The sequence below is a fragment of the Suricata suricatta genome, chromosome 10 (assembly GCF_006229205.1).
Source record: "Suricata suricatta isolate VVHF042 chromosome 10, meerkat_22Aug2017_6uvM2_HiC, whole genome shotgun sequence".
Classification (NCBI taxonomy): Eukaryota; Metazoa; Chordata; class Mammalia; order Carnivora; family Herpestidae; genus Suricata; species Suricata suricatta.
Window position 1 is genome coordinate 88,692,096 of NC_043709.1, and position 24,848 is coordinate 88,716,943.

The window sequence follows — 24,848 nt, forward strand, 5'->3', positions numbered from 1 at the left end:
TAGGGGATTCCAATATCCCACTTTCAACAATGGATAGATCATCCAGACAGAAAATTGATCAGAAACATTGGACTTGAACAGACCTATACAGAACATTCCATCTAATAGCAGTAGTACACATTCTTTTCAAGCGCACATGGGACTTCTCCAGGATGTTATGTTAGGTCACAAAATATTTCTTCAAAAAGTTTAAATGATCAAAATCATACTAGCTATCTCTTCTGAGCACAATGATATGTGAAAATAGAAATCAATAACGGGGAAAACTGAAAAATTCACAAATTTGTGGAAATGAGACAATACTAACAATCAATAATTCAAAGGAGAAATCAAAAGGGAAATCAAATAATATCATGAAATAAATGAAAATGGAAACACAATATGCCAAACCCTACAAGATGAAATGTAAGCAGTTCTAACAAGGAAGTTTATAGTGATCAATGTCTACATTAAGAATCAAGGAAGGTTGCAAATAAACAACCTAACTTTACATTTCAGGAAACTAGAAAAAGAGCAAACTTAGCTCAAAGTTAGCAGAAGGAGAAAATAACAAATATTCATAATTTTCCTTAATGAACTGTACCTCAGAGGAAGCAAGTAGTGAATTACAGGAAATTTTTCTCCATAAAGACACCAGCTAATACATGTAGGAGAAATGGGAGCATTTAAATATCACTATTTCATAATCATTAAAGAAGTAATGGGTCCAGGCAATAATTATCAATAGTTACTAACACCCCCCAAAGAGAGGCTATACTGTGAATCTAGTATATAAGCACTTATGAAATAATCTTGTCAAAAACTGAACGTGAAACTGATTAAACCTCCAGCTCTAATCAGAAAACTACAAGAAATGCAAGCAGAAGATACATTAAATGACACCATGAGAATACCTTTAACATTCTATACTGGAATTAAAATAAAAAATAGTAACAAGAAAAGAACCCTTTCAACATGTGTGTCAGCAGGCTATGCTATAGGACTTAGCACGTGATTTGTTCAACTAATAAACTGTAGATATAAGGAAAACGAAAAGAGAATGTATAGATCAAAAGGGAATTAAGAGAAATATAAACCAAATGGGTGGACAGTACTTTATTTCCAATTATGATAAACAACAACTTTAAAAATAACATGAGACATTTGGAGAAATTTGAACGCTGACTGAATAATTGATGGTATTAAGGGGTCATTTCTACATATTTTCAATACATAATAAAATCATGTATATATATTTTTTTAATCCTTAAATTCTTTTTGCACTTTAAAACACTTTTTGTTTTGAAATGGTTTTAGACTCACAGGAAGTTGCAATAATAGTCAGTGAATTCCTGAGTTTACTTTACCCACCTTTTCCCAATGGTTAACATCTTGTAAAAATCATAGAGCATTATCAAAATTAGAAATTGACCCTGATACAATACTGCAAATAAAACAAGAGGACTTGTTCATATTTCACAGTTTTTATTATTTTCTTCTACCAAGGCTTTTTCTTAAACTTTCAATAGGCTCCAAGACATCATTTTTTTACTAGCAATAAGTGGTGACAGATGTCATGGCAGGGAACCAGATATTTAAATAGAAATGGAATTAAGAATCGCCATTGCCACAGGCATGAGAAACAGCTTACTTTCTGCCAGATTTCTTAATTCCACCCATGGCCTGGGGGTCCTTCCCCATAGCCTTTGCTTTTAACTCCTCAAGTTTCTTCTGCTCCCTTTTCTGTTTCTACTCAAATGCTCTCTTGCCCTCATTCATCTTCTTGGCCTCCTTCTTGGGATGCTTCAGGGACTTCTTGCCACCTTTTTGGCCAGACCTGGTGCCTGCTTCCCTTCTTCAGACCCTGCCATCAGAAGTGGAGCCATAGTTCACAATGTTTATATGCTCCCCATGCTCAATGCACCTTTCCATCTTTATCACATAATAGATTTATATAGCCACCACAGAAATCGGAATGTAGAACTCTTCCATCACCAGGAATGTATTTTCTGATATTATCCCAACAAAGCCACACTCTTCTTCCAACCCTAGCCTCTAGCATTGATCTACTATCCCTATAATCTTTTCGAGAATACTAAATAAATAGATTAATATGGTATGTAATACTTTCAGATTGACTTCTTTAATACATGCCTTCAGAATCATCCAAGTTGATGTTTGTATCAATAGTCTGCTCTTTCTTTTCTTTTTTCTTTTTTTTTTGCTAAGTAGTATTTCATTGTATCAGAGTTGCCCACCAAGAGATGCCCATCGAGAGAGATTTGATTATTTCCAATTGTTGGCTTTTACAAATAAATAGCTATGAATATTTATGTAAGGGTTTAAAAATATTTATTTATTTTTAAGAAGAGAGAAATCATAAAATTCCTATGTGAGAGGCACCTGGGTGACTCAGGTAAGCATATGATTTTTGGTTTCAGCTTAGTTCATGATGTCACGGTTTTGTGAATTCAAGCCGCAAGCTGGGCTCTGCACTGACAGTGAGGGGCCTGCCTGGGATTCTCCCTCTCCTTCTCTCTCTGCCCCTCCCTCACTTACGCTGTCTCTGTGTCTCTCAAAATAGATAAATAAACTTAGAAAAAATTCCTGTGTGAAAGGTATCCTCCCTTTCTCTCTGTACAAACTTCCCAAATTAACCCTTATTTTTCTAGTTCTTCACCATTTATGTCCTATAGCCTAAATCCCTTTGTTTTGCCCACTCCTTACTAATGTATTGTTTCTTTCTTTAAAAGGTATAAAAGTTTCCATCTCTAGTCTCTCCTTTGTGTCTTCATTCTCTTGTGAAATCTTCCATGTTCCTGCACAAATTTAATAAAATTAGGGGGCTTTTCTTCTATTAATCTGTCTCTTTCAGTTTAATTTTCAGACCTAGTCAGGAATCCTAAGAGGGCTGAGGAAATTATTTTTCTCTTCTCCTGGAGATAGAAGAAACAGTGATGTTTTTCCTCTATGGGTTAATACATAGATTCCCTGACTGAATTCAGTCTTCATTCTGTGTCCATAATTGATAGTTGTACAGACTTATCCCTAAGATAGCTTTAGAATGTAAAGAAGAATTATGCTCCCAAATTTTAGTAGACCAAATGATCAATATTCATGATATTCTTAAATAAGCTTAGAGAATAACTTGGATTTATTTGATCACTGACATGTGCCACAAAATTTTGGGCTCATGAAAGGTTGAAATTAAGAAACTTTGGTAAAAATATGCCAGATATCATTTCAAGGACTTTTTCTATTAGACATTCACATTAGATGTATTCTATTAGACATATCACAATTAAGCACTAAGAACTAAGAACTAAGAAGGGTTCTAGAAGATACTCCTGGGGATTAGAGCCTAACTTATTGTCAAACTTCACTGATTTATTTCTCAGAGGTTTTTACCACGTTTAGATCTAATGAGTTCTCATTGCTCTTTATTATTAATTTTAAGATCCTTGATGTGCAGATGTCCTATACACTTGCCAAAAGCACTTTGAAATATATACTTTAAGTGGGTGCAGGTAACCGAACACAGACTATGCCTCATTAAAGTTGATACAAACCAAAATCTTGTATATGTCCCATGTGGGTCTTGCTGTATGACCCTTGCCCATCTTCCTTGCATTATCTGAAATCATATACACATTGTAGTTTACTTTTTTCTCCCAATGAACTTTTAGGGAGAATGTTTACACCATTGAGCATTTCCACTTTCTTGATACCCAATTTTCTCTCTATTCCCATTTTATAACTTTCTTTCAGTTTCCTCTAAGATCTTAGCATGTGACCCTTTCACTCACATCTAATTGGGATTCCAACTTATCGTCTCATCTTTCTAAACTTTCTGTAAGTCCTTTGCCAGACAATTCAGTCAAAATAAATGAACTTAAATGTTTTAAGATATATATTATATATAATATACAGGATATATATTATATACCATATATTATATATTATATAATTATATAATATAATATGTATAGTACATGAAATGAAGTGTTCTTTTATATATATATATATAGTTGTCCCAGGAAGGAAAACTATGTCATGACAAGATTGGCTCTTGTAGTCAAGGTATACTAGACTAAATTGATTTTATACACTGGGTGGGGGGAGGCCAATTTTTGTATAAAAACACTTTCTTTTGACAATTACCATAAGGTCATATTAAAAAAGAGAAAATTGCCAACAGGTTAAATTAACAGAATGATAATTCAAATTGACTTGCTGAACTTCAATTTTCAAATCTCAGAGGATTAAAATCTCTGCCTACCTTTGTTAGGAGGATTAAATGAGATGTTGATGAAAGCATTTTGTCAATTACATAGAAAAGCATGTTTTAATATGGTAAAGCATCTGGATCTTTAGGTTCATAATATTTTGAATAAAAGCTTAAAAGGCACACGACAATTTTATGAGAAATTTAAGCTTTGGGGTAATATATGTTGAATACGATCAGATTTATCAATCAAATTAAATTATTTATGCCTAGATCTGTAAAACTGCTATGTAATTTTGTTTGCAGACTGATATTCTATTAAGTGACCAGACAGCTATTTTTCTGTTAACTATTTTTTTGCCTGTGTGTCTTACATTGTTTTCTCCCTTTTCACTTCTTTTTCATGTTTTTTTCTTCTATGATACTCTACACATAATTTAAATAATTCAAAATTTATTTACTGTATTTTCAACTCTAACTTTCACCTTGTTTAAAAGCAATGAATGGCTTTTGATTTGTATTCTTGTTTTTTTTTTTCCCCTCATGAATCACCTACCCAGACATAAAATCCTCTGAAGCTTTTAAATAAGTAAAAGGCAGGTGATTTAAGAGCCATTTCTATTTTACCTTGAAGGTACCTTAAAAGCTACAAGTTATTAACAGTCATATTTATATTTAAGAGGAGGGGGGAAAAGAGATGTAATGTAGGATAGTTAAAGGCTTGTCCTTACAATCTCCACTCGAGGAAAAATTTAGAGACATTTCAAAAAATTCAAAGGGAAAGTCTGATGCTCTGGTTTTTACCAGAGATTCTGGAGGAGACCGCTGTGCAAAGTGTCCAGTACTTGCACGAGGCTGCCTAGGCTAGTTAGGAGGGTGCATCATTTTGATCACTTTAATGTTAGTTAATGAATTTCCAGTTTCAAGAATATTCCATGTTCATGAAATTCTTCCTTATCTTAATGTCACAGAAAATACTCCATATGTTTTCTGCCAATGATTTGCAGTTCTGTTTTTTTTTTACAATTAGTTTTTATATCTAGTTATTAGAAATGTGTGGTAAGTGGAAAGAAATGACTGGTTTGACTTACATTTTGAATAAATGTTAGCTCATGTGACAAAAAGAAACTGCCAGGAGAGGCAGTGTGGGTATTCAGGGATGGAAAAAAGAGCCATTAGGAGGCAAATGCATTGATTTAGGTGAGATAAATACCAATATTTCATATTGAGAATTAATCATTTTAATCAGAGGTGAATGTCACATTTGTATCAAAAAATCCTTTTAGCATCCACAAAATTTATATTATTTTTCCATTTTGATCTATACGTATGATGAATGACATAAATACATTTTTAATGTTGAACCATCCTTGCGTAATTGGAATGTAGCTACTTAGCTAAAGTAACAGTATCTGTTAATATGTGACTAGATTCTGGTTTTGACTCCTACCTTGATTCTACAAAGTTTCACTTTTTTCATTGCCTTATTATATTATCAGTGACACATAGTTAATTTTGTGAAATATAATATAATAAAATCATTATGCATGTTGATGTCTAAATTGCCCCAGGTTTGTCCCTTTGCTATTTCTCAGTCATCTTTTGAACACTTCCTTATTTTTTGGTACAGCCAGGTATGCCTAGTCCAGTTTACATTTTCCCTACTCTAGATCTAGTATCAGTAATTTATCCAAGGAGGTCTAATTCCTTTGGGTGCAGCATGGAGAATTGTATTTGGAAAACAAGATCTGGTACTACCTATACTCATTACTATTGGGCTGTCCTGTTCCCATTGCTTTCTCCAGACAGAGCCAGACAATACACACACACACACACACACACACACACACACACACACACACACACAAACTTCCTCATTTCCTCTATATCTATCCATATATACTGAAAAGAACTGCAAATCATTACACTAATATACTTATTCCTATCTAATTTGATATGGTTTCAATTCTCACACTTCCCATATCTGTCATTCTATTTTCTAAGAATGGGAAACCTGGGGAAAGTTTACTTTTAATATATTTGTTATTTGAACAACTGCCCACATGGCACCAATATCCCATTGCCACCTCAAAGTGGATGCTCTCCTCTCGCCTTATGGATTCTGACACCTCAGTGAGACTGACATAATTCCCCCGGTGCTCTCTTCACCCTAGTCTGGTCCAACAACCCTACTGGGCCATCATCACATGTGGAAGCTCTACGAACCCTACTAGTGACCTAACATTCTCTGCTAGGTTGTGCCACCAGGTATGTGCTTTCTTTATTTCAATCAGGTTGAACTCTCCACCCCAAGCTGTCCTCTCAGATCATCCTCCAGACCATCATCACCACCCTGTTTGAGGTCTAATGCCTCATGTCAGTCTTGGCCTCCACAGGGGCATTCTCCTTATTTCACCTGACTCCCACTCACATTACTCTTCCTACTTGCTTGGACACCCTTCTCACTCTGATCATCTCTTACAACCCACTCAAACAGCACTTCTTTGGGGAAGTCTCCCTCACTCTTCCTGGGCTTGGATTTCCCACACTAAGCACCATCATGTGTGATTTTCACCCAATCACACTTGGGCTCCAAAATCCCATGACAGACTGCTTTACATAGGGTGGAAAATTTCTTTGTCCTGTTCAGATTTGGACACCCCATGTAGGGATACACTGACCCAATTGCATTGATGTCCATGTATTTTATATGTATTCAGAATTAACAACTTTTAGTGTTTTTCATTCATTTTTAGATCCAAGTATTTATTCACCCAGTACCATTTTTCTTCTACCTGAAGAGCTTCTTTTAACAATTAGTATAAAATTACATTGGCGAGAATATATGCAAACTCTACTTTTTTATGTTTTCATCCTTTTCAGTTTTGTTATTTTAGCAATTACACTTGAACATGTGATGTGTTTATTTAAAAGAATCATGCCTACAAGAAGTTTAGAACTTTTTCTTACCCCCTTTTAGTTTCTTCCTGATCTACAATATCTATGCTAATTCAGTTGTCTTGTTTTTATACATCAATTATTAAGATTACTTTACATAATCTATGATGTAGATTTGTCTAAGTGTTTTCCAAGTTAACCAACTTGATGCTCACATCGCTTCTATTACATAATTTATTTCTTCTTAAAACATATCAAATAAAAAATTTCTGGAAAAATGTGAGTAGAATTTAACCTCTATTTATCTGAAAATATCTTTATGTTTCTTTCCTTAAAATGAAAATTTAGGTAAGCATATTATTCTGAAGTTACCTCTATATTTCCTTTTTGTATTTTTTACAATATTATTGTTTGTCTTCTATCACTCATTACTGAAATATTTCTCATAGATTTTGGTGGTTTTTTTTAAGAAAAAAGTGGACAAACATGAACAAGACACACAGAAGGAGTGCTCTCACATTGCTTCCATTCTGTGTGGTAGATTAACATTAAACAAAGAAATAAAATATAACACATCAGGTCTCAAATTGTTTTGCTCTCTAAAATGTGTTTCATTGTCATAACACTAAAAGTAATTAGAAACATCTAAATAAACAAAATATTTGGTCTCTTTTCCTTCTAGAATTCTGCTTATGTTTTCAGCTTTATAGTTAATTCTTTGACTTCCATTATTACTTCAAATTCATTTTATTTGTTTGGAACTACAATTTCATATCTGCTGGACCTCTTTTTTTTCTACTGATATTTCTTGATGTCATTTCTATATCCTGTATTTTAGCCTCTGAGTGGCACTCTACGTAACCTACTCACAGTTCTATTCCAGTTTACTGATTTCCTTTTTAGCTATATCAGTTCATTTGTTTAATTGTATTTTAACATATATTAATATTTTTTAATTTAAATAATCATATTCTTGACATTATTTATTATCATAGTTTTAGCGATATTTCTTTGTCTCTCCATATCACTTTTGTGGTGACTGGTCTTTTAGTTAGAGTTTGTATATATTTTTAAATATTTTTATTTGTTTTTCTCATAGTTACATACTTTTTAAAAATTTTCAAAAATCCTATTACCCAGGATCAAGTTGTGGTCTTAATCACTTTTTATTCTGTGCAGTGTCAAAAATCTTTCAATCATGGTGAAATATATATTCTCTTTTTTTTAATGTTTATTTTTGACATGAAGTTTCCCAGAATATTCACATAATGAAGACTTTAAACTGTCTGGAGAATCAGGGTAGTGGTTCAGCTTCTCAGGGAAAACATTTTCTTTGCTCACCCAGAATTCAGACTCAGACGTCTCTTTGACATCTCTCTGAGCTATCGGTGCACCCTTTCACAGAGGGCATAGCACTTTGAAGGTAATAGGTTTATACCGCAGTATTCATTCTAACTCCTTGCCTCACCTGGGCCCAAGGATTTATCTCCTGTCTCCAAGTAGAAATAAAAACCAACTGCCTAGGTAAAAAAAAAACCCAAAAATCCTTATCCACACCCAGGAAACTCCAGCATGTATCTCTTCATGATCTCATTCTCAATTTCTTCTTCATTGTGGGCTTCTGTATTTTTTCTTTATTTTCAATTTTCTCTATTTTACAGATATTACACAAAACCTTTATCTCCTCTCACATCTTCATCATTAACTATATATAGTCTACTTTAACTTGTATGTTTGCATAGTGCTTGATTGATAATTTAATAAATAAAGGCCCATAGATGTACCAATTCAGAATGTGAACAATCGTGTGCATGTCTCCTGAAGCACATGTACCGTAAGTTTCATGGGGTTTGTATTTAGGAGAACCACTGCTGGGTTGATGGGAATGTGAATGTTCAATTCTGTGAAAAGCCAAGTCATTTTCAAAAGTATTATTACCATATTATTAATAGGATTGTATTTATCGTTGTTATCTTTTATCTTAGGTATTATCTCAATTTAAAATTTTTGCCAATCAAAATGTATATAAAATAGCATGTCGTTGTTTTCATTTGTATTTCCCTGATTACAAATGAGTCTGCACATATTTTATACATGTAATGTGTGTATATATATATATACATACAAATACAGCTCTCTATATTGTCTATGTATATGTGTACATGTATACGGATACAATTATAGATAGCTGTATATATGTGTGTATCTCCTTTTAACCCCATGTCTCCTGCTTCATCCAATGTATTTTCATGCCTTTTTCTCCTTTTTCCACTTGTATTTTTCCTTACCCTGATGACTTATAGGCATTTCTTATACATTATTGATATCGAGTCTTTGTAAGATTTTGTGTATTGCAAATATCTTTTCACTTTCCTTAAGTTGTCTTGTGATGTACGAAAGCTTTGATCTTTAATAGTTAAATTTATCAAACTTTTATATAGCATAAAGTCTTAGAAGTGTTTGAAATTAACATACTGCTGTTGAGATGTTTGAAAAGATAAGGTTTCAGATTTCCTACCAAAAGTTTTTTGGTTTATTTCATGGCCTCCGGGAAGAAACATACATGATAGCAATACTCATTTAATTTCACATTGAAACAGTGTATTTTTCGTTCCAAAGTGAGTTAATGATGAAGCTTTTGCCTGTGTGGGCTTGACAGAGCAATCCGTCTCTGTGGGAGGTTCCTCGGGACTACCCAGAAGTGTGTGTGAACCCCCAAAGATGCCTCATTTTTATAAGCCCTATAGTTAACCTAAATGCTAGACCTAGATCCCTGGATCAGTTCCAATTAGGACAATATGCAATTCTTACTGAAATGCCTTCCACAGTCTGAATGCAATACAGAATGTTTCTTCATTTCTCTTCATGAAGCCTCCTTCAATGTGATCACACATCCATTAAACTATATCTTACTCTCCGGGGTAGATGCTTTTGATGTTGCCCATTATTTCTCATGACATAGTCAAAATAAAAGTTTCTTGTATCAAAAATAAATGTGTGGTATGAACACATTCTTATCTTGTTTAGCCAATATGGATTTTCTATCACAAAGCCTTTAGATAATGTTGCAGATATAATAACTGATGCTGAAAAAAAAGGTTATATGCAGTTAAAAGCTTCAATTTCAAAGGATCAGATGTGGATCAGCACAATTTGTATATCGTATAAACTGGGTCTAAGATTCAGGTTCACACAGATCTCTAGAGATTTGACTATTGTAGGATACGACAGAGAACATGTGAATTGGTGCTTTCTAAACTGGTTATCTACATCAAAGTAGATCATCCACAGAGCTGAAATTCACGCTTAAAATGCATAAATAGCTACTTTTCAAAGTAAAATCCTACTAAGGTTGTGTACAGAAAATAAAAATTTCATTTTGAAAATGTTATGGGGATAATTAACAACTGAATTAGATTGACTGCATGACCGATTCTACTGAGAACGCAGAATACCACCATTAAGACAGTCAAAAATGGATATAAATAATTTTATATATTTATTCACATATAGCGTATATGTTTAATTTATCAGTAATTTTAACTAGACATGTATTCTATTCATCTACTGAGTTTTTAAGCAAATGCATAATGTGGAATCATCTATATTTTACTCACTGTATAATCCTGCTTAGACACACAAAGAAAAATTTCCTTAGCTGTTATATGCTTTAGGAATCAACCTCTCAAATTAGTACCTCTGAAAGAAATGAGACAAAGTTGGTAAAATTGAACATTTCTTATATAATTTAGCAATGTTCAAAATAGATTTCTAAGTAAAAAAAATAATAGGAGTCTATAATAGGACACTTTTATTTTTTCTGGTACAAGTAGGGTAAGTTTAAACAGTATAAAATATCTTGCTTACTTCCTCGGCACTATGTAAAGCTTAAATAAAACACGGGAACATAATTTTTAATCAAGCACCCCTATATTTGGCCAAGAAAACCTGTTACTAATCTTATTTCTGATGAACATATCAAAGTGATTGTTGAATGCCCCATCTTTTCAGAAAGCATATGTTAAACAGGGCAGGCAAAGATAAACTTTAAAAGGATTCACTTGTCCTAACAGCCCATCTGCTTCCTACTCCCCGCAGAGCACATCTCTTTTCTGGGGTCCCTTTCAGGTGTGCTCTTACCTTATGTAACACTCTCTTTATTGTAAGTTCATGCTGTGACCCTGTCAGAATTGCTACAGCAGGGGTGACCTCAGTAATGACCATCCACAGCCTGCCAAGCTAACTTGGTCAGTGTTAGCTGATTAAACTTTTAACAACATCCCCTGTGCGATAAAGGGCAAAATGACAACTTTGCCCATCGTCAAGGTGTCTGTATAATAAACTAATTAGTAAACCACACAGTCTGTGGAGCTTTTAATGAGTGCTATCGGCTGGCCTCTGTAATAAAAACCCAGTCTGCCCCCTTTTGGGATTCAATTAAGGCACAGACTGTCATATGCTTGGTCTAGCTGATCAATGAATCCATTCCGACCTTTGTCGGAGCTGTTTGCAAGGTCAGTGGCAGTAGTGAAGAAAGCCAGCTTGGTAAAGGAGACATACCTAACAGCGGCCGACAGGCTCCAAGTCCAGTTGTTAATATCCTTGTGGTCATTTGACATCAGCAGAAGTTTCTCTCATTCAAAGGTTAGCTGAAAGAGAAGACAGCAATGAAAAAAATATATTGGTATTTTTTTTCACACAAAGGTCCCTCTGTTATTAAAAAATGATCATTAGTCTGTTAACATCTACTTTTACCTTGCGGTATCTCCTTTTTCTTCACCCAGTAGAATATACTATCCAATTCTTGTTCTTCCAAATATGCCTATTGATTTAATTCTTTTCCAGTTGTGAAAACAAATGTAACCTTTATAAAATGTAGTCCTGTTTTTTAGGTTTCGAGATGTTGAGGTTTTAGAGAAGGAATTCAATTAAAAGAGACATTATTGCTTATTGAAAGTACTTGATGTCAGAGAAGTTTTTATAATAAAATTATTGTAATATTCCATACTTTCAGGTACTGCAAGAGTCCTCAAGTCTACATCTCAAATGTGGTTTTTTTCCTCCTTTAGCAATTTGAGAATCTTTGCATTTACATCTACTAAAAAATAACTATTCAAAAATTAAAAATAGCTAAGTTTTCCTGTACTTAAATGATGATTTGATGAGAACAAGAATACATTTGTCCATTTTAAATGTAGTAAGTTAAAAAAAAATGTAGTAAGTTAAAGAGAAACAAAACATGAGCAAATATTGTAGACTGTGGCATTTCCAGACCTACCTAATATTTATGACTTTAGAATAATCCAGAAGACCTAGGAGAGTTAGCAATCTGCAACTTTATTGAGACCCCAGATGGATAGGCTTTGCGGTCAGCCTGTTGAGATGGAAAGCCACTGAGCTAGAGAGTGAGCGTAGGGGACAATTCAGCAGTCACACCCGCAGTGACACTGTTGTTGCGCAGGCAGTGTTTGAGTGGCCCTGCAGGATGTCACTCTTTATACCTTGATACAAGGCCCAATGTGTGTTATACGTGTTATTTGGCATTTTGGATTTTTATATATATATTTTTAAATCATGGTTCTACAGCATTATTATTTTCCACAAAATAGACATTCATGTTCAAATTAGGTTGAAACTCTTTTGAAATTGAACAAATTTTAAATTCAACAGTTTTTACTAGAATTTAAATAAAACCTTAAACTAAATTTAAAATTCAATAATTGTTAATGAAGGCATATTTGCAAAATAAATCGAGTGCAATTTAAATGGAACAATCTGTACCTTTGAATAATATTGGCACAATCTTATCTTAATCTTAATACTTAGTATTAAGAATGAACATACTATGAGATCCAAAATTCTAACTCTTACAGGCTATGCTAAGGAAATAAACATACAGCTAAAGAACATACACTTACTAAAATATTCACCACAGAGTTTATTTTAATAGGAAATTATTGTCTAATAGCTAAATGCCCAACTATAGGGGACTATGTATAAAGAAACAGTATGTCCATTTAGCAAAATACTATGTATTCCTTAGAAATGATGTCATAGAGCTTATGTTTATACATATAGAAGAATATTCATAATATCAGTAAAGAGACCAATGGAAAAACAATATGATTCAATTTTTGTCATATCGATTTCATAATATATGTATATATAAACATATATACATATTTATGAATATATTCATATATATATATACATATGTGGATGTGGATGTGAATACACATGCATAAGTATATAGACTTACCTATTCATAAGGTCCATATATATATACACATAGATGTATCAATATATATATAAATATATACATGCTCTAGGTTTATAAAAGTGCTTTCAGTTTTTATACTTTAAATATTTTCTGATTTTCTTCTAATGATCTCTCTCTACGTTATTTAATCAAAAAAAGAAAAAAATAACTTCATTCTTAAAAATGTACTCAATGAAATTAGGAGAGATGCAATTAAAAATCTGGGATGTGTTTTAAGAAGTTAGTAAAATATATTTCAAATAAATAGATTTTCCTCCTCATTTTTTACTGGGTGATATTTTTGCATAAAAAGTATGTAGAGGTATATTTACCCTAAGGTTTAGCTTGTGGGTCACTATACATTTAGATCATAGAATCAAGGAATCTCTGATCAAGGAACATAGGGAAGTGACCTTCGTAACTGAAAGGAACTGTACATTAACTGCCCTGTTCCATCTGCTTGGGAGCTGAGTCTAGAAAGCGACCCTATTTCACTGGGGGTACAACTTTCAATACATTTAGAATCCAAGTAAAAGTCCTGTGGGTTTGTGAGATTTGGGTGGGGGGAGGGCTAGGAAGAGGAAGGTTTGATTGACATAATCTTGATATTTGGATTTTATACAGTTGACCCATAAACAACATGGGTTTGAGCTGTGTAGGTCCACTTGCAGGTGGATTGTTTTTTCAATAAACACAGTACAGTATTGCAAATATATTTTCTCTTCTTTATGTTTTTTATTTTTTATTTTTTATTTCAGAGAGAGAGAGAGAGAGAGAGAGCGCAAAGGAGGGGAACAGAGGGAGAGAAAGAGAAAGCAGGCTCCATGCTTAAACACAGAGACTGAGATGGGGCTTGACCCCATGACCTTGGGATCATGACCTCAGCCAAAATCAAGATCAGACACTCAAGTAAATTGAGCCACTCACGTGCTTCTCCATATGATTTTATTATTAACAGTTTTTCTCTAGCTTACAGTATTGTAAGAAAACAATATATAATACAAAATATGTATTAATCAATTGTTTACATCGGGGTAAGTCTTCCAGTCAATAGCAGTTAAATTTTAGGAAGAGTCAAAAGCTAATACCCAGATTTTCAACTGCACAGGGAGTCAATGCCTTAACCCTATGTTGTTCAAAGGTCAATTATATTTTTTAATTTCTCTCTCATCAAGACCAGCTTTATCTGTTAGACACACCTCTACTCCCCAACACACATACATACACATATTTGTACAAACATACCTAGAGATACAGAGTTAACGTTAACCAGGCAGATTTGGTTTTGTTGCTATTTTGCTTTTGTGTGTGTGTGTGTGTGTGTGTGTGTGTGTGTGCATACTCTAACTCAGAATATAAGCGTAGATCTAAATACACATATTTAAATTCTCCTCAGAGCTCAAATTATAAAAGAAGCTATCAATACAACTCTAAAAGATTAGAGGGTATGTCTATTTTTACTTTTTACAAATTTTCACCAATTTAATTCTACAATTGGATGTGTTTTAACAACTATATACAATGGTGTAATTCCTGCCACGATCATCATATGGAATATTTCTTTTTTTTTAATAGTTTATTGTCAAATTGGTTTCCATATAACACCCAGGGCTCTTCCCCACAAGTGCCCTCCTCCATTACCACCACCTCTTTTCCCCCTCCCTCTCCCCCTTCAACCCTCGGTTCCTTTTCAGTATTCAATAGTATCTCAGGTTTTGCGTCCCTCTCTCTCCCCAACTCTCTTTCCCTCTTCCCCTCCCCATGGTCCTCCATTAGGTTTCTCCTGTTAGACCTATGAGTGCAAACATATGGTATCTGTCCTTCTCTGCCTGACTTATTTCGTTTAGCATGACACCCTGGAAAGGGTATGCCTTGCGTCCTTTCATAACTCATGTTTCATTAGTAAAAATATTGAGTTTTTTGAAAATGAAGATGCTGAACATCTGGTTTGACAGCCCATTCATGTAAGAAACATACACCAAGTTTTCTCATCAATCAATCTTTACATTGTAAAGATTTAAGAACTGTAGACATTCAGTGGCACCTGGGTGGCCTAGTCAGTTAAGTGTCGGGCTGTTGGTTTTGGATCAGGTCATGATCTCACAGTTTGTGAGTTTGAGTCCCACATTGGGCTCTTTGCTGGCAATGTGGAGCCTGCTTGGGATTCTCTCTCTTTCCCTCTCTCTCTGCTTTCTGTACTCTCTGTCTCTCTCTCTCTCAAAATAAATAAACATTTAAAAAGTGTAGATATTAGTTTATGTCAAGAAAATTAATATTGGGAGATGAGAGAAGACAAAGATAGGTGTATCAATAAGGGAAAAAATAGTTCTCATGCTGCCTAAACTAAATTTACCACATAACTTGCCATCAAATTATGACTTCATAGTTTATTGTCAAGTACCCAAATTCCTGACTTATTTTGCTTGTCTTGCAAAACTATGTTTTGGAAGCCATGACCTTAAGTTACATTTCAACATAAAGAAAACACAATTTTTTAAAATTAATGCAGGGATGACCTATGTTTTTAATCTGTATACTATTCAAGTATACACTAAAAACATTTTACAAAGAAATGTAATATACAAATAAATACACTTTATTTCTTCTAGCAGAAGAGATAAAATTAAATAATATAAAGTGTTCAATTAAAGCCAAAGAAAGCAGAAAATGAGAGAGAAAAAGATCCAAAGAACAAAGACAATAATTAGAAAGCAGTCAAAAGAATCTTAAATATGTATTCAGACATGACAATAATTATTATTAATGTGAATGACCTAAGTACACCAGAGAAAATAAAGATATTGTCAGATTAGATTTAAAAATATGCAGTATGTTAGGCTCAAAAAACCCACTTTAAATATAAAGACCCAGATAAGAACAAAGTAAAGGGATAAAGAAAGATATAGCATGTTAACATTAATCAAAGGAAAGTCAAGTTGGCTATATTAATTTCAGACTTCAGAATAAAGAAGATTTGGGGGGATAAAGAGACTCATTACCTAATGATGAAGGGGTCAATATTCCAAGAAGACCTAACAATACTAAATGCATATGGATCTAAACAGGTGAGCATCAAAATTATGATGCAAAAAAAATAAAATGAGAGGAGAAATCATCAAATCCACTATCACTGTTGAAAACTCCAACAGCTCTCTTTTGGTAAATCAGACAGGCAGAAATAGTAGAATATAGATGGCCTTAACAGCTCTCTCAATTGACTTGATCTAATTAACATTTATAGGGACACCTGGGCGGCTCAGTCAGTCAATCATCTGACTTCAGCTCAGGTCATGATCTCACCGTTTGTGAGTTTGAGCCCTGCGTCAGGCTCTGTGCTGACTCAGATCATGGAGCCTGTTTCAGATTCTGTGTTTCTCTCTCTCTCTCCCCATCAACCTCTGCTTGCACAATCTCAAAAATAAGTAAACATTAAAAAAAATTTTTTAAAAAAGAAACATTTATAGAATACTACTTTTAACACTAGCAAAATATGCAATCTTTTCAGGCTAACTTAAAATATTAACCCAGATAAATCTTATTCTAGAACATAAAATGTACTTTTACAAATATATATAAATATAATCTTGAACTACAATGCAATTAAACTACACATCAATTAGCTGGAAAAAAGTCATGATTAATCCCCAAGTATTTGGAAATTAGCAACAGACTTCTAAATAACCCATGTGAAAAAGAAGTCTCAAGAGGATTTAAAAAAAATCATTTTGAATGAACTAATTTAAAATGAAAATACCATTTATCAGAATATTAGGGATGCAGCAAAAACTCCATGAAACAGTGCTTCAAGGGAATTTATAACACCAGATATGTATATTAGAGAAACAAAAGTATCTACTAAAGCTAATAAACATCTGGAATAGATAAGAAATTACATGGCAAGGTTAGTACGTAATAGAAGGACAATATATTAAAGTCAGTTGCTTGCATATATTCCAGCAATGGATAACTGGGGTTCAAAATAAAATAATAACATTTATAATTATATATAGTTATATATATAACAATATAGTAATATATAGTATAGTCTGTGGGACGAGGATGTTTAGTCCCAAAGAACAATTACTTAGATGTAAATCTAACAAATTATAAACAGGAATCCTATGCCAAAACTAAAAAAAAACAAAAAAAACCCCAAAGCCCCCAAACAATAACAATAACACTCATAAAAGAAATCCAAGAAGATCTAAATTAATGAAAAGGTATGCTGGTCGTATCAATATTATTAAGGTGCCAGTTCCTCCCATCTTTATGTATAAATTCAATGCAATCCCAGTTAAAGAACCAATAAATTGTAGTGTAAAAGCACTAATTTTAAAATTCATATGGAGAAGTAAAGAATTTAGAATAGCCAACTATATATTGTAGATCAAGAATCAAATTGGAGGACTCACAGGATCAGTTTTTTTAAATTTACTATAAAGCTATCATAAACCAGAGATTGTGTGTTGGCTAAAGAATAAATACATAGTTCCATGGAACACAATAGAGAGACTGGATAAATCAACACAAATATCATGAACTAATTTTTTGTAAGGTTAAGGCAGTTCAGTGGAGATGGTCTAGTTTTTAAAAAAATGGTGCTGGAACAATTGGAGGTCAATATACAACCACAACAAACAATTCTGAACCTCAGCACAGGCCTTATATCTCATAAAAAATGAACACAAAAATATATCATAGAAATATAAAATGCAGGGGCGCCTGGGTGGCTCAGTCGGTTGAGCCTCAGGGTTCGGTTCAGGTCATGATCTCTGGTTGGTGGGATCGAGCCCTGCATCAGGCTCTGTGCTGACAGCTAGCTCAGAGCCCGGAGCCTGTCTTTGGATTCTGTGTCTCTTCTCTCTCTGACCCTCTCCTTCTCACACTGCCTCTCTCTATCTCAAAAATAAATAAAACATTAAAATAATAATAATAATACTTTTTAAAAAGGACATAGGAAAACATTAAGGTGGCTTTCATTTGAGCTTCTGATACAATACCAAAAGCACAGTTAATGAATTAAAAATAAGTAGATGAGTTGTACTTTAAAGATAAAATATCTCTCAGAGACACCTGCCTGGCTCAGTCAGTTAAGTGGTGGACTCCTGATTTCCACTCAGGTCATGATCTCATGGTTCCTGAGATAGAATTTCACGTCAGTCTCTCTGCTGACAGAAGGTAGCCTGCTTGAGATTCTCTTTCTCTCTCTCTCTCCCTGCCACTTTCTCGCTTGTGCTCTCACTCTCAAAATCAATAAATTAATCTTAGGGGCACCTGGGTGGCTCAGTTGGTTAAATGTCCAACTTCGGCTCAGGTCATGATCTCATGGTTCATGGGTTCGAGGCCCACATAGGGCTCTGTGCCGACAGTTCAGAGCCTGGAGCCTGCTTCAGATACTGTGTCTCACTCTGTATTTGCTCCTCCCCTGCTTGCCTTCTGTATCTCTCTCTCTTGAAAATACATAAACATTAGGTGTGCCTGGTGGCTCAGTTAAGCATCTGACTTCAGCTTAAATCATGATCTCCTGGTCTGTGAGTCTGAGCCCATATTGAGCTCTGTGCTGACAGTTCAGAGCCTGGACCCTGCTTTAGATTCTGTGTCTCCCTCTTTCTGCTCCTCCTCAACTCACACTCTTTCAAAAATAAGTAAACACTAAAATATTTTTGAAAAGAAAATAAACATTAAAATAAACTTTTAAAAAATAAAATAAAATGTCTCTTAAAATGTAAAGAATGTTGTTAAAATAATGAAAAAAATCTACCAATTGGGAGAAAATCTTTGCTAAACACACATCTTTTAAAGAACTAAAATACAAATATGCAAAGATGTCTCAAAACTCAACAATAGAAAGCAACAATTAAAAAATAGCCAAAACATCTGTACAGACATCTCATCAAAGAAGATATAAAGATAGAAAATAATAATGTGACCAGATGCTCAACATGATTTGTGGTTAAGGAAAAATATAAATTAATACAAAATAAGATATTATAATACAGCTATTATGATGGCTAAAATCCTAAATACTGACAAGACCAAATATTTAATGAAATGTGGAATAATAGGCACTTCTATTTCTGGTGGGAATTTCATAGCAGGTGGAATGTAAAATGATACAGCTACTTTAGCAGACTACTTGGCAGTTTTTTGCAAAGCTAAACCATCTCATATGATCATATGAAGTGCTCATTGAGCACGTTACTCAATTGACTTGACAGTGTACTTCCATCCAAAAGCTGTATGTGAATGTATATAGAGACTTTGTTCATAATGAACCCAGAATGGAAACAATCAAGATGTCTTTTAATAAATATATGGATAAATCAGTAAATTGGAAAACTGTGGTGCATTCATACAATCATGTAATGTTTAACCAAAAAAAAAAAAAAGCAAGGAAGGAAAGAAAGAAGGAATTAAGAAAAAGAAAGAAAGAAAGAACTATCAAGATAAACTCAAGCAAGGATGAAATTTTAACAGAAAAAATATAGATATGGGAAAAAGATGGGTGGTTGCCAGGAAGTTGAGAAGAGGAAAGGATTGAATAGGCAAATCACAGGTAATTTAGGGTGGTGAAAGTATTCTGTATGTGACTATAATGGTATGGATACAGCACAATGTATTTATCAAAACCTGCATAACTTTTTACAATACAAATAGTAGACCTCAATGTATTCAAATTTAAAAGATCATTTAGGAGTCAGGATTGTCAGGATGGAATGTGGACTGTGATACAATATCTAAAAAACAGATGAGATAGTTTCTGTGAAAGTATTCAGATAAAAGGATGCTGACCTAAACAACTTTGGAAATGAGAGGGGCCTGCGGCATAACTAAAGGCAAAATGAGCTGAATAGAGCACATTAGTTGATAAAGTTATTTCTCATGGAGGGTATGGATTAACAATTCTGGAAGCACTGTACACATACACTGGAATCAAATAATTAAGTTATTGAATGGTATATGGTTGAGCCCTGTCTCACTGTTGTAGTGGAAGGTTACAGAAAAGGAAGGGGAGAAGATTGGGATGATCAAAGTATACTAGAGTTGAAGACACAGTATTCATTTATTTGAATATGTGCATGAAGATACATAGAGAAACAGGTATAGATAAATGTACACATATGTACACATAGATTGCATTTTTCTGTCAGTTGAGAAGGCATAAAAATAATGATACCTTAGTGACAATGAGCATAGCTAGTACCCAGATCTTGGTTTCCAATACTGTCTTCCAATAAGAGTACCAAGGGCTTCTTGGAGAAATGGCTGGTTTTATGAGGGAAGCAGGGAATACATAAAATGAGCCTGGAGCATGATGTAGTGCCAGAAGATAAACATATGCTAACAAACAAAAGAAAACCGAACAAAAAATAATGTGGCTTGTGTTCAAGGGACACAAGACTCCACCAAAGAGCCTCCAATCACCAAAGATGGAACAATATGAAAACATAATAAAATGGTTTTGAATTATAACCCAAAATATAAAATACATGGATATTCAATATCCACGAATCTATACTATTATGAGTGAATGAATGAATAAATAAATGAATAAAAGTAGATAAATATACCATTCAAAATAATTCCAAGTCATTTATGTAGATACACCATACTCAGGAAGTAGAGCATAACTTCCTACCTCTTCTGTGGGATCTGCATTATGACTTCCTTTCCAAGAACACAGTATGGAAGGAGGTGTGTAAGATCACAGTGGGGAAAACTGACAAATGAAACCTTAGCAAACTGATTAATGGGAATTGTGTTGATATCATTCCCTTGATTGTATTGTAATGAATATTACATGCTACCTCTGCATTTTGCTTTATTTTCTTTACCATGTACACACACAGTTGCTGAACATGTTGATAATAATAACATTGCTGGTTCAAGATATCGAGCATTGGCCATAAGATTATCAGAAAACCAGTTTAGTTTTACATGTTTTTCTTTTTTATAAAATGACTCCTCTGTGGTCTTTCCCTTAACATCCATAATTCTAATTTAGTCATGAGAAAATTATCAGAAAATGTCCACTTGAGGGACATCCTGCAATACAGTTTACCAATAATCCTCAAACCCACCATGTTCATGTAACTATCACTCCAGGGGATACTTAAGGACACATAACAATTGAATTTGATGTAGTATTCCAGATGATATTCTGGAGCAGAAAAAAGGCCTGAGGTGAAAACTAAGGACATCTTATTATGGACTTTAATACTAATGTTTTCAATACTGGCTCATTAATTGTGACAAATATTCCACACTGATATAAAATGTGATTAATAGAGAAAATGGGGATAAATACATGGAAACTCTAGATATTTTCACACATTTTATGTAAATCTAAAACTTTTCTAAAATAGAAAATTGTAGCTAGAAAGTTAGGACATGAAGTTAGAGAAATAGAAAGAGGCCATATCATAAAATATCTTGAAGGTCATAGCTTACTGGTGATTTTGTATACTCTGTTGGAAGCATTGGTGATGTTATGATTTGATTTTTATTAAAACAATAATTCTGGCATCTACATGGCATACAGATTATAGAATAAAAAGAGTCAACAGAGAATGAACTATTTGAAAGCTAATAATCTGGTCCAGAAGATATATACTGTTGGCTTGACAAATCACGGTAATGAAGTTGATGGTTGTTTAAATATGGGATACAAAAGAAAGGGTTCATGGATCAGGCTAAGAACTTCTGTTATGAGTGGTTTGGTGAAAAGTGGTGACATCTTCTGCTATGGGGATATTGAAGAAAAAGCCTCTTTAGAGGTAGGACTTGCAGTTAAATATCAAAACAATCCTGTCGCACAAAATGACACCATTTTTTTTAACACACTAGGAAAAGATAGAATAGAGATATTATGAAAATTACCAAAAATTACACTTAAGACCACCAGAGCTGAGATATCTCCTATGAATCCAAAGTATACGATCTTTGCACATCCCACACTGCTTCTGAGCAGTGTACTCTCCTCCACAGAGGGGATACATATCTCGGCTCATGCCATTTCCAAGGTGGTATACCGGTGTCTATTGACCAAAGGGCCTATCAAAAGAAAAATGAAATCTTTTTAAATGAACAGAAATATAAGTAATATGACGTCAAAATCTCTTTCCACCTTTCATTTCCCTTAAAAACTCAAAGGCAAAATGGCTTAGCTTTATTTTCAGCAAAAGTGAGGGGGAAATTTCTCTCCGTTTGGTAAGAGAATAAACATGGTACTTAGTTTGATTGATTCAATTCAGAATCTGGGGTAACGTCATGAACACTGCGAGCACTAAGCACTTGTGCCTTTGTGGACGCCTTCTTCCATTAAACACATATTCAAAGTTCTATTATACAATGGGGTATCATAACACATTCGTATTAATTTATAACATTTTCTTTGACCTACTCTGCCTACCATGAATAACTGATCCTATTCATATCTGTCTAGAGAAGAGTGTTCTAATAGACTTAAGATGTTGAACAACAGAAGATATAGCTTCCTCAAGCCACTTTTTCAAATAAAGATGTTTGTAATTCATGAGGATAGTATGTAAAAATCAGTAGTTCATTATAGACTATTAAAGTATGTTTCCCCCCGAAACTTTCTGCTAAGGTGTTTTGTTTTGTTTCTTAGTGAGGATTTTGGTTTCCAGTAGTGGATTTTAAATCGACAGAATTTTCTTTTCTTCAATGATTGTATGTCCTTTATACTTATTCTGAAGTTTTGATTCTACTCAACTTATTAGAAGGAGGAAAAGGAAGATGAGGAAGAGAAGGAGGATAGTTATCCCTATGTTAAAAGGAACTGGAATTTCAAAAATTATTTCTGTGTGGTATTTTTCTTTTTTGCCCAGGTTTTGTGTCACTGCTTTCTCAATTTTTATCTTGTATAGTGTTATCTGGGACACATTTCCTGCTCTTTCTAGGCTTGTCATGAGCTAAAATAAGTTTAAATATTTCAAGCATTTGGTCTTTGCCCTAAATATGCTAAAGCAAGAGAAATATTCGTTATTAATAATCCTACCTTTCTAAGCAAGTCATCACATAGGAAGGCCAGCACATTAATTAATTAATACATGCACACAGAGGAAAATTAAACAGTTGAAATAATAAATGTGGACGTGTCTCTGAATATTTGAATTAAATTTTATTATTTAAGTTACTAGCAAATTTTAATCTGCAGTCTGGGCAAGATAATACTTGAAAGTATTTTATTTTGTAGCTGAGAATTTTGGATGACTAAGAGTTTGTACCTTTGTTTCTTAAAATGTATTTTATCTACTTAGGATGGGAATAGTCTTAAAGATGATCAACTACTATATTTTTAAATAGAACTAACATATTGCATTGATGTCACGTCATTATTTTGCTCATGTTATTATCATACATTGCTATCCATATATATTTCGAGGATCTACTAAAGGAGTTTAGTGTATTTTATTCAACTTAAACAGTCTCAGAAAATTATGCTTTTTGAAATGTTATAATGTAGCCATTAGTAGTGTCAGACAAGTCAGAAGAAGGTGGTTTGTGGTAGAAATTGTCATATTTAGCATTGTACATGTTGCATTTGGTTGTTACAAAAACTGAAAAATTCAACTGAGATAAGGGAAATAAATAAGATACAAGTTGTCATAAACCTGTTGACATGTGATCCTAATTATATATATATGTATATAATATATATACATACACACACACACACACACACACACATATATATATAAAGATAAATACCATATGATTTTACTCATCTGCGGAATTTAAGAAAGAAAACAGATGAACCTATGGGAAGGAAAAATAAAGAGATAAAGGGAAAAAAACCATGAAAGACTCTTAAAGATCAAGGATAAACTGAGGGTTGATGGAGGAGGGCAGTGGGTGGGAGAGGGGCTGATGGATGAAGGGTATATATATATATATATATATATATATATATATATATATATCAAATAAAAGTACATCCAACTCTATGGAAAATTTTCAGAAAAAAACTTTTCTGGCTAGGAAAGATAGGAAACACTTAATTTCATCAAAGTTCCCAGTAACAACAATGTGGTTAATAATGTAGACTGTGAATCATCAATAAAAAAATAAATATTTATAAGTGTATATTTATATTTAATCCATCAATGTGATCTGAGATGGAGATGAAGTAGAAATAAGTTGCTCATTGTATGACATAGAAAGGGCAAAATTGAGCATGGAAAGTGTGTATATTTGAAAGACAAATTCTCTAAAACAGAATCATGGTGAGTTATCACCTCACACTTGTGAGAATGGCTGAAATGAACAACTCAGGTAACAACAGATGTTGGTGAAGATGTGGAGAAACTGGTGCAGCCACTCTGACAGTAGAGAGGTTCCTTAAAAAGTTAAAAATAGAACTACCTTATGACTCAGCAATTGTACTACTAGGTACTTACCCCAAGGGTACAAAAATACAAATCCAATGGGGCACAGGCACCCTGATGTTTACAGTAGCATTAT

At 33.7% G+C, this 24,848-nt stretch overlaps 1 pseudogene; it reads right to left on the reverse strand.

The window, feature by feature from the left end:
- Window positions 1-1,626: 1,626 nt before the first annotated feature.
- The window catches only part of LOC115305287, a 36,702-nt pseudogene continuing 13,480 nt past the window's right edge, over window positions 1,627-24,848 (reverse strand).